The sequence below is a fragment of the Rhincodon typus genome, chromosome 26 (genome assembly GCF_021869965.1).
Source record: "Rhincodon typus isolate 14 chromosome 26, sRhiTyp1.1, whole genome shotgun sequence".
Taxonomy (NCBI): domain Eukaryota; kingdom Metazoa; phylum Chordata; class Chondrichthyes; order Orectolobiformes; family Rhincodontidae; genus Rhincodon; species Rhincodon typus.
Window position 1 is genome coordinate 847,267 of NC_063357.1, and position 12,212 is coordinate 859,478.

Genomic DNA, 12,212 nt, shown 5'->3' on the forward strand with positions numbered 1-12,212 from the left:
CCTGGGAGCAGATGCGGCGGAGGCGAAGGAATTGGGAATAGGGGATAGCATTTTTGCAGGAAGGTGGGTGGGAGGAGGAGTATTCTAGGTAGCTGTGGGAGTCGGTGGGCTTGAAATGAATATCGGTTTCGAGGTGGTTGCCCGATATGGAGACAGAGAGGTCCAGGAAGGGGAGAGAGGTGTTAGAGATGGTCCAGGTAAATTTAAGGTTGGGGTGGAAGGTGTTAGTGAAGTGTATGAACTGTTCGAGCTCCTCGTGGGAGCACGAGGCGGCACCGATACAGTCATCAATGTAACGGAGGAAGAGGTGGGGTTTAGGGCCGGTGTAGGTACGGAAGAGGGATTGTTCCACGTAACCTACAAAGAGGCAGGCGTAGCTTGGGCCCATGCGGGTACCCATGGCTACCCCCTTTGTCTGTAGGAAGTGGGAGGAATTGAAAGAGAAGTTGTTGAGTGTGAGGACAAGTTAGGCTAAGCGGATGAGGGTATCAGTGGAGGGGGACTGGTCGGGCCTGCGGGACAGGAAGAAGCGGAGGGCCTTAAGGCCATCTGCATGGGGAATGCAGGTGTAGAGGGACTGGACGTCCATGGTAAAGATGAGGTGTTGGGGACTGGGGAATTGGAAGTTCTGGAGGAGGTGGAGGGCGTGGGTGGTGTCACGGACATAGGTAGGGAGTTCCTGGACCAACCATACCGTACAGAATCAGCAGAAGTGAATTATCTGAACATATTATTTAGCGTGAGGACACCACATATAATCAACAACCTCAAAATTTTGCATGGATTGGCAATCTGTGCTCAAAGTCATGGTAATCCAAGCAACAAGCCCCAATGCAGCCACCATACACCTTCACAGCATTATTCAGCTGCTTCTTCCTTTCTCACTGCTCCTTCAAGCCTGTGTTTTAATTGGGGTTAACCTCTCTGGGAACAGCAGACAATTTCTCTCAGATTTGATGAATTCCTGGGATCTCTAGCTGATACAACAACTGCTTCGGCTTCCAAAGAGATACAGAATCTTAGATTCTGGAAAAGTCCCAGAAGATTGGAAAGTTCACAATGTAACATCTTTATTCAAAAAAGGGAGACAAGAAAATAAGCCAGTAGTTTAACACCTATTATTGGGAACAGCTTAGAATCTATTATAAAGATAAAATCACCACAGTCTTACCAGACCACAGGGCTGCTGTGTCATTAGAGAGACAACTGAGTGGTGGTTGAACCCAAGGGTCGCCACTCCCCAAAGGGAGAGGGTGAGAAGGAGAATCCTTCACGGCAAACACAGCCAGTGCAGGAATGGAACCCATCACTAACCAGCTGTACAGCCAACTGAGTTAACCTAGACTATGGAGTACATAAATGAAAGAACATTTTTCATTCATGGGATATGGGCATTGCTGACTGGACCAGCATTTATTGCCCATCCCTAGTTGTCACCATGAGAAGGTGGTGGTGAGCTGCCTTCTTGAACCACTGCAATCCATGTACTGTAGATGGACCCAAAATGCCTTTAGGGAGGGAAATCCAGGATTTTGACCCAGCGAACAGTGAAGGAACAGCAATACATTTCTGAGCCAGGATGGTGAGTGGCTTGGAGGTAACTTGCAGGGTGGTGGCCCCTGTCCTTCTAGATGGTAGTGGTCGTGGATTGGGAAGGTGCTATCTAAGGTGCCTTGGTAAATTTAGTAATGGATAATCTAATCAAGCAGAGTCAGAGTCAGGACGGGGAACCTGAAAAATTTACTAAAATTCTTTGAAGAGGTAATAAGCAGGATAGATAAAGGAGAATTGGTCAATGTAATATATTTGGATTTCCAAAAGGTGTTTGATAAGGCTCTGCACATTAGGCTAATTAATAAGATAAAAAGCTTATGATGTTGGTGGTAGTATATTAACATTGATAAAGGACTGGCTAACTTATAGAAGACAGAGAGTTGGGATAAGGGGAAGGTATTTTCAAGGTGGCAACCTGTAACAAGTGGAGTGCCATAGGGATCAATGCTGGGACCACAATTATTTACTGTATATTTTAATGGTTTAGATGAGGAAATTGTATGTAGTATCATTAAGTTTGTGGTTGTCACAAAAAAGGTTGGAAAGCAAGTGACGAGGATAACACAAAGAATCTGCAGACGGATACATACAGGTTAAGCGAGTGGGCAAAACTTTAGCAGAGGAAATGTAATGGTGAGTTTATGCACTTGGATATGAAGAATAAAGGAACTGAATATTATTTATCTAGAGAAACACTGCAGAAATCTGCAACACAGAGCGATTTGAGAGTCCTTGTGTATGAATTAAAAAATGCTAGCATCCATGTTCAATGGGTAATAAGGAAGGCAAATGGAATGTTGATCTTTATTTCAAAGGGAATAGAGCAAAGAAAGAGAAGTTTGCTAAAATTAAGCAAGGCAGTATATGGACCTCACCTGGAATATTGTGAACAGTCTAAAGAGAGATATACTGGAATTGGAGAAGGTTCACTCGGCTGATACCTGATATGGAGGGACTGTCTTATGAGGACAGATTAAGTAGGTTGGGAGGTACTCATTGGAGTTTAGGAGAATGAGAGGAGACCTTATTGAAACATATGAGAATCATAGGGGACTTGAAAGGGTAGATATGGAAAGGTTGTTCCCCTTTGAGAGAGAGTTTAGGACTTTTTAGGACATTTCAGAATAAGACAGAGATGAGAAGGAATTTCTTCTCTCAGAAGGCAGTGAATCTGTGGACTGTTGATTTGATCTCATTTCATTTATTGTTGTCACATGTACCTAGGTACAGTGAAAAATTTTGAAAATAAAAAGTGCTGGAGATCACAGTGAGTCAGGCAGCAACCATGTAGAGAGAGCAAGCTAACATTTCAACTCTAGATGACTCCATCAGAGTGAAAAGTTTTGTTTTGTGTGCAATACAGGCAGATCATACCATAGAAAACTCATAGTGAGGAATACAAAGTTAAGATGCAAAGGAGGTGCACAAAAAGCAAGATCAGCATTAGGTTTGAAATTTGAGAGGTCCATTCAGAAGTCTAACAACAGTGGAGAAGAAAGTGTTCTTGAGCCAGTTGGTATGCTGTTTAAGGTTTTCTATCTTCTGCCTAACAGAAGAGGTTGGAAAAAATTATAACTGGTGTGAGAGAGGTCTTTGATGATGTTGGCTGCTTTTCTCAGGCAGCAAGAAGTGTAGGTGAAGTCAATCGATAGAAGGTTGGCTTGTGTGATGGACAGGGCTGTATTCATAAGTCTGTGAAGTCCTGGGCAGAGCAGTTGCTGTGTCAAGCTGTGATGCATCCAGATAGAATGCTTTCTGTGGTGCATCTGTAAATGTTGCTGAGAGTCCTTATGGACATGCCAAATTTCCTAAGCCTTCTGTCGTTGTCCTTTCTTGACCATCACATCAATGTAGGTGGTCCAGGACAGATTGTTGGTGAACATCACTCCCAGGAACTTGATGGTCTCAACCATCTCCACCTCAGCTCCATTGATGTAGATAGGGGTGTGCCCTCCATCTTGCTTCCTGAAGTCAATGATCAGCTCTTTAGTTTTGCTGACCTTCAGGAAGAAGTTGTTATCTTTCCACGACACCACTAAGCACTCTATCTCTTTCCTGTATTCTGCTTCATCATTGTTTGATATCCGGCTTACAGCAATGGTGTCGTCATCGAACTTGTAGATGGAGTTCGGATGAAATTTGGTCACACAGTCATGTGTACGTGGAATAGAGTAAGGGGCTGAGTACACAGCCTTGTGGGGTGCCAGCGTTGAAGATTGTTGTGGGGGAGGTGCTGTTGGTTATCCTCACTGACTGCGGACTGTGGGTCAGGTAACTGAGGATCCAGTTGTTCAGGGAGGAGTAGAGACCTAGGTCTTGGAGTTTGGAGGTTAGTTTGTTTGGATTATAGTGTTGAAAGTGGGGCTGTAGTCAATAAGTAGAAGCCTGATGTAGGCATCCTTATTGTCCAGATGTTCCAGGGATAGTGTAGGGCTAGGGAGATGGTGTCTGCCGTGAACCTGTTGCACCAATAGGCAAATTGCAAGGGATCAAAGCAGGCTGCGAGGCTAGAGGCAACACTGAATGGAGCTGGAGAAACACAGTAGACCAGGCAGCATCAGAGGAGCAAGAAAGTTGACGTTTTGTGTCGGGACCCTTCTTCAGAAATGGGGAGGGGGAAGGGAGCTCAGAAATAAATAGAGAGGAGGGGTGGGGCTGGGGAAGGTAGGTAGGATAGTGGTAGGTGGGTGCAGCTAGGAAGTGGTGGGCATTGGTCAGTGGGATGGGTGGGGCAGATAGGTGGGAGAGAAGATGGACAGGTTGTGTCAGGTTGAGGAGGCAGGGATGAGAGGGAGGGTTGGTCATGGGATGAGGCCAGGTTTGGGGAGATTTTAAAACTGGTGAATTCCATGTTTACGCCATCAGGTTGTAGGCTCCTGAGGCGGAATATGAGGTGCTGCTCCTCCAGTTTGCGGATGGTGTCATTGTGACACTGGAGGAGGCCCAGCGTGGACGTGTCACCCAGGGAGTGGGAGGGAGGGTTAAAATGGTTGGCAACCGGAAGGTGTTGTCATTTGTCGCTTACAGAGTGCGAATGCTCTACGAAACATAGACTGGGAGACCTGATGTGAGCCATGACTAAACTCTCAAGGCACTTCATAATTATGGAGTTCAGAGTCACCAGGCAGTAATCATTGAGGCATGCTGCATGTGTTTTCTTTGCTACAGGGATGATGGTCATCTTCTTGAAGCAGGTGGAGACTTCAGATTGTAGCAAGGAGAGATCAAAGATGTCAGCGAATGGTCCTGCCAGCTGATCCGCACAGAATCTGAGTGCATGGCCAGGGACTCCATCTGGGCCAGTCGCTTTCCGTGGGATTATACTCAAGAAGGTTGATCTGACATCTGCAGCAGTGACTGGGAGTACAGGTGCATCCAAGGCCAACAGGGCAGGTGTCACTGTTTCACTGACCCTCTGTTCGAACCGAGCATAAAATGCATTGAGCACATCAGGGAGGGATGTATTTTTGTCCACCATTCTGTTCTGCTTCACCTTGTAGCCTGGTATGTCGTGTAGGCCTTGCCACAGACGGTAGGTGTCCATGTGGTTAATTTAGGTCTCTAACTGGCTGGAGTCATTCAGTATATTTAAGGCTGAGATAGATAGATTTTAATCAGGTAGAGAATCATGAGTTATAGAGAAAAGGCAGGAAACTGGAAAATTATCAGATCAACTGTGATCCCGTTGAATGGTGGAGCAGATTCATTGGGCTGAATGGCATACTTCTGCTCTTATGTGCTCTGGTCTGTGTTCTAAATGATGTTTTAGTTTGTCATGGGTCATTCACAGAAAGCCCGCAGAGAAACATGCTTCTGTACATTGGGGTGGGGAGTAGTTTGGGTTTGAGCATGGGATCTAAATAGGATTTGAGCCCATCTCTCCGGAGCACTAGCCTGGGTCTCTGTGTTACTGGTCTGGTGACATTACCAGGATACCATCATCTCTCTAGTTCAGTACTGTCACCACTGCCTCTGCCTTTTCCCTCCCTTCCACAGGATGAAACCTGCTGTAAGATTTCCTCTGCTGTAGGAGTGACCCAGGCCATAGGTCAGTAACCTGGGAGAAAAAAATCGTTTTGTGGGGATGAGGGATCACGGGAAGATGGTGATTCAGCAATGATGGCAAGAGAGTGGCTCTCAGTGGGTAACCCCACCACCCAATGTCCTGTAATTCAATCAGCACTTGGCACTCATCTCTAATTGCCCTTGAAATGAATGGTATGCTCAGCCATTTCAGAGGGCAGTTAAGAGTCAACCACATTGCTTTGGGTCTGGAGTCACATGTAGGGCAGAGCAGGTAAGAACGGTAAATTTTCTTCCCTAAAGGACATTAGTGAACCAGATGGGTTTTAACAAGAATCCATTAAAATGTTTTGGTTACTGTGGCAAGCTGTAATTTTGTTACATTGAAGGCATTACGAAAGATGTATTTATTGTTAAATGGTGAATTCATGGTTTAATGAATTGGTGCTTCAGAAAGGGAAAGTTGATTTTTGACTCATTTACATCACAGTGCTTGATTGCAATTTTCGGAACCAAACATCACTGCCTCTGAATATAATGTTTGTGTGCAGGAATGGTGTCAGCTTCAGTGGCTTTATGTAATGCAAGTGAACTTTTCACTTGACCTCAGTTCTCAGTCCCTCCTGTCATGTGATTAATTTAAAAACAGTTTCTACTTATTTATTGCAATACCACATCCTTAAGACATCCCACAATGCTTTATAACCAGTGAAGTACTTTTTGTTGAGTGAGGTTGTCTGTTGTTTTCCAACAAAAACAATCCAAATTTAGCCAATATTCATAACTCACTCCTGATGCTGAGAACTATCTCTGTATCCTCTCCTAGGTCACAAGTGGTCACAGCTCGAACTGTTCAGCGGACCCATATAGCAACACAGTCTTTACTGAAGCTTTCTGCAATTTGCAGCCTCTTCCTTTGCTAAAACAATGCTCTTACCATAATTACCTTTCCATCACAGCTCTGCATAAACAGGCAGGTTGAGAATGTATCTGCCTGAACCCTTCCAGATTTTCGTCATCAGTACATTGTGACCCTATTCCCTCTGAATACATTCTCACTTTGTCTCCATTCTCTTATATTAATTATTAAGCTGCAGAACAACTGCTCAACATATCTTTGTTTTTGCTTCCTGGTAGCATTGGCCTGAATTGATTAATTTCTCCACTTTGTATTTTGATATCATCAAACTTAGGGATTTTCTTAAAGCACACAAGCCCTTCTTAAACTGAGACAATCCAAGGTGCCAGCTCATGCCCATTGTTACACTTAACACATTTTACCAATGGAGAGCTTCATCCCTCAGCTCAAACAAAGAAGGACCAGGCAGCATATTCCATATCTTCTGTGCAAAGCACCACAGGAATGTTTGTAATGGTAGGTAAAACCCATCAGTGTTCAGCTTCTTCAAAGGTCCTTGTGCCCACACTCCAAAGCTGCTGCAGATGCTCACTGTGGCAGAAGGGACAGGACCTGGGACCAGTTTCAGATCCATGCCCTGATCTCCTTGAGACAATCCAGTGAATCACAAAACTCTGGAGGTTTACTATCACCAAAAAACTGGCATTCAAATCAGATCACAATATAATAACATAATGAGGAATATATAAAGGAAATTCTTTACTATATTCATCCATTCTGTAGCTATCCTGTTGTAGTTACAGTTGGACCCTAAAGGATTTCAAAGGTTTTTGTCCTTTGCTGATCTCTTTGGGAAGCCAATATTCTGAACAAGCAATATTCTATAACGTCCTGGTTTGATCTTTTTGCTATCACCATGTCACCTGGCTGCGCTTTAACAATGGAATTTTCAGTCATTTTCTAGATTTACTTTTACAAAACTCTTTACAATATTTAATTGTTTGTACTAAAGGAATGGGCACTGTCAGAGGGTCAGTACTGAGGGAATGCCGCACTGTCGGAGAGTCAGTGCTGAGGGAGTGCCACACTGTCGGAGGGTCAGTGCTGAGGGAGTGCCGCACTGTCGGAGGGTCAGTGCTGAGGGAGCGCCGCACTGTCGGAGGGTCAGTGCTGAGGGAGGGTCGCACTGTCGGAGGGTCAGTGCTGAGGAGTTGAGCATTGTCAGAGGGTCAGTGCTGAGGAATGTGGTGGCTTTCAATTGAGAAGTTAATTTGGGGTCTGATCTACTCTTAAAGCTGGACCATGTAAGATCCCAGTGCAATATTTGAAAGAAGTGCAACAGCATTTCTTTCCTGTGGCCTGGACAAGATTTTTATCACTGGGTTAACATCAATACTACAGATTCTTAGGTCATTTGTTACCTTGTTGGATGTGGGATCTTGCTGTGCAGATTGGCAGATAGTGTTTCCACTATCATGACAGTAACAACACTTCAACTGCATTGGCTGCAAAATGCTTTCGGAAATTCTGGGATTGTGAAAAGCAATGTATTGAAGTCTTCCTTTGTTTAAAGTTTTACAACATTTGGAATATCTTGAGAATAGGCACAAATTGTTAGTAGTGACCTGTCTCGGAGTATTTGACCATAAACCTTCTCTGACTGGGGTCCTGCTATTTCAGCTGGAGTTCAACTTCAACTTTGCTTCTAACAAAAAACAGAAATATTGCAGATGTTGGAAATCTGAAATTAAAACGAAAAATGTTGGAAATACTCAGCAGGTCAGGAAACATCTGGACAGAACCTGAGTTCATGGTCGATGCTGCTTGGTTGTGCACAGATCCAACATTTTGTGTTTTGGTTCTGATTGGTTTACTGTTTGTTGTTCTGTATTTGGTTGTTTGTTACTAAGTGTGTAGGAATGTTCCCGGTTCCCATTCAGTCTCACGCTTTAGCTATTGCCATATCTGGCTGCTCTTTGCACAATTCCTTCGTCTATCTGAATTGCTTCATGTGGTTCTCTATTCAATATATCAGGGATTGTTCTGTCCATGTAGACAACTTACTCAATTTATTGCACAATACTTTTTGTGTTAGGAGGCCATGTAGCCACAAATATGCTTAAAGCAGAGGTCAGCTGCTTCTGGAGGTTATCAAGTAAGGGTGGAGGGATTGTGATTGAGCCAGCTGTGAGATTCTGCTGTGACCAGTCTCCTCGGATACAGATGTATATCAGGAGCAAATCTGGATGTCCGAAATACAATGGAAAAGAGCTGCAATTGACTCAAAAGGTTTTGTAACAACCAGAATGAATTCACTGTCAAATAGGAACATCATTTGATCATTTAATGTTTTATTTTATCAACTACCACAAGCAAGAGGCCTGCTCTGTAAGTTGTTCCATATTTCCCTGTTTGTTTCACTCTTTGCCAGGACTGAGCTACGACAGAGCTTTAGCAAGTCATTTTCATGAAACAATTTTTAAGATGCTTCATTATGACATTATAAAGCAATAGTTATCAGTTATCAGACTCCTGTCAATAACAGCATTATTATTGATGTCCGTATTAGTGTACAATCCTCCATCCTATTCCCTCACCCCCTCCAGCCTCTCTCCCATCTCCTCCTCCTCCTCCATACCCTTCCCCTCCTCCTCCAGCCCCACCCCCTCTCTTCCTCCAGCCCCATCCCATCTCCTCCTCCAGCCTCTCACCATCTCCTCCTCCAGCCCCTGACCTAGCTCCTCCTGATGCTGTGTTTATTGGACATGTATATCTGTGCACATGTTGGTGGTTAGCTCCAATGTTCTCTAGCATTGTCAATTGATGAAAAGTTAAAGTGATGTGGGACAAGATATGACTGAGGCCAAGACATTTGATGTGTAATGATGGTGTAACGAGTCATCAGTGGCAGTGGGTTTCTCTGCTGTAAACCCTAGTGAACATTTCCTGCCATAATATAGCCAATGTTTATATTTCCTAAGCAGTGTCCTCATCTAACATAACGTCAGCCTCTCAATGTGGAAATATGGTCTAGTCGCTACATTGTGGGACCAAAGATTCCATTCAGAAACACCCATAACCTCCCTCCCCACTTAACCAGCTAAGGAAAGGTATCAGTGATATTATGAATGAATGTTATAACCACATGATTTTTCTTTGCAATTTTAACGGATATGAAGTGTTTATATGTAAAGATCTAGTTTTCTATATAAATATGATTATCAGGCCAGATATCAGTTACTTTTATCTGCTTTCTATTAATTTTAAATACACCTTGGCTAGAAATTGTGAAAGAAACAAATGTCAGCAGCAGTTGGTATTTCTATTGACTGATGTCTTGTTAAACATATGATGACTCTACAGCTTCTTCATGAAAACTGCTGATGTAGGTGGCAGCAGCATCTCCTCGTTGTGAACTCCTACCTGCCGTCAGCTCTCAAAGTACCTACAGATCTGTGCCACATATCACATCAGAGACTGCCAGTCAGGGCGTTCTGACCTCAACATTTCATTCAGGTCCCGGGAGAGAATGAATGAGGAAAAACAATTGGAGAAATTGAGCAGAAAGGAAGCAGCACAAGGACATGTCAGAAGTTTTACATGTCAACACTCCTAGGATAATGAAATCTTCCTTCTTACAGGGACTAGGCCAGCCGCAGCATCAACTGGGTAACATGGTGCTAGGAAGAACCCAGGACTGATTAGGACCATTCCCTCATGAGCAAACAACCTTTTTGAGCATCTGGGATATATATTTAGTCTCCATTCAATATCTGCCTGTCCTACTGATTGTGTTGCAGATACCACTCTGCCCTATGCTCTGGGACCTTACTGGGAATATATACCGGCAATTTCCTTTGGAGGGGCCGGGGTTGGGGTTTTGGGGTGAGAGCATGCAGGGGTGGGGTGCAGATAGTCTCACTCCGCTCGAATGACCTGCTCTAATCCTCAACAGAATCAGCTCCGACTGCCTTGCTGCTAGGAGCCAGTCTTTCACTGACCTGGGTCTAGGATATGCTCCATGGGTGTGTTAGCTCCAATTCCAACAACCCGTTCAGTTTTCTGTGAGAATCCATTTATTACAATGCTAATTTCCTGATGTACTTTTTTACTGTATCTGTCACATTGGAATTGCTGAAGGAATCTGTCTCCAGCTGAGGGATGTTCTGGGGGTGGTGAGGCAAACAGCCAATATTAGTTATCTTTTCCTTCGCTATAACAGGCCAGACAACAGAGACCTTTCCGTCAGATTCTGTGTTTCTCTTGGCCGTTATTGTTGCATCTTTGCCATTTCATAGAAAACTTTCAAAAGGCTTTGTTGTTTATCACCTCTGAATGAAATATGTAGGGATCAGCTGCAAATATTTTCAAGAGATCACTATGCTCTGTACATAGGCCAATAATTTCTATTTCCAAATCTCTCAGCACTTTCATTATCCATTTTACCAGTGATTAACAAATTTGTAATAAGTTTCTGCCTACTCTATTTTAATGTAGTTGTTCACCCATTTATTTTTCACTGCCAACAGGAAATGAATCAAAACTGTGAAACAATACAAAAATAGAGGAGAGGAAATTAAGTTCTTGTGGAGCCAGTATTAGCTGTAAATGCTGCATTAAAAATTGGCAGTTGAACATAAACACAGAAAAATAAACACAAAATACACGGACACACACAGAAAGGGATGCACGTACAGACTCACACAAACATACAAAGACTTTTCTTTTTTTCCTTAGGTAGTCCCTGAGGATGAAAGATGACTTGCTTCCACTCCAGCTTAGACCATAAGACAAAAAGACATAGAAGCAGAAGTAGGCTATTCAGCCCATTGAGTTTTCTTTGCTATTCAAAAGGATTACAAAAGGAAACTTGCCAGGGACATCAAAATCAACGAGAAGACATTTTATAGATACATAAAATGAAAGTGGGTGGTAAGGAGCAATGTTGACCCACTAAAGACTGAAAGTGAGGGTAATGTCAATGATTACAGGGAAATGAAAGATAGGTGGAATAATTACTTTGCCTCAGGAATTACAGTTGAAAAGTAAAAGCTTGCTGGAAGTCCTGAAGAAATCAATAGTGGAATGGGAACAAGGACTGAATAAAGGGACTTGAAATGCCTTGAGCAGGTTGGTATTGGGAAACCACCCTCAACTCACAGTGCTGGGGCCCCTTAAGCTAAGACAATCTTCCTTCACTTGACTGACATCTGCTGATAATTATGACAAGCTTGCTGGCTTCGTATCAGCTCTAAATAGCAAGGCAAGACAGAAGTAATGTGAACCGAAAGAACTGCAGATGCTGTGAATCAAGAACAAAAACAAAGCTCAGCAGGTCTGGCAGCATCTGTGAAGAAAAAAACAGAGTTAACGTTTCGGGTCCAGTGACCCTTCCTCAGAACTTGAGGGCCTGAAATGTTAACTCTGTTTTTTTCCTTCACAGATGCTGCCAGACCTACTGAGCTTTACCAGCAACTTTGTTTTTGTTCCAGAAGTGATGTGAGCCTGGTATCTCTGGATATTGGGGAAAAATGCGAAAAGGCAACACAATGCAAGGCAAAGATGCTGTGAGAATCCATGTAGTGTTAGAATGAGTGGTGCTACAGCAGTAGGAAAAGAGCCCAGGGATGCAGTCCAATCCAAAAACTGGGCGCTTGTATCTGAGCACACAGTGTCCTTGCTGAAGCATTACAATGATAGTTGTCCGTGCAGCCCAAGATGCAGCAACAAAATACTGTAAGTGTACTGTAAGTAGATCAGAGATGTGCTGTGAGGA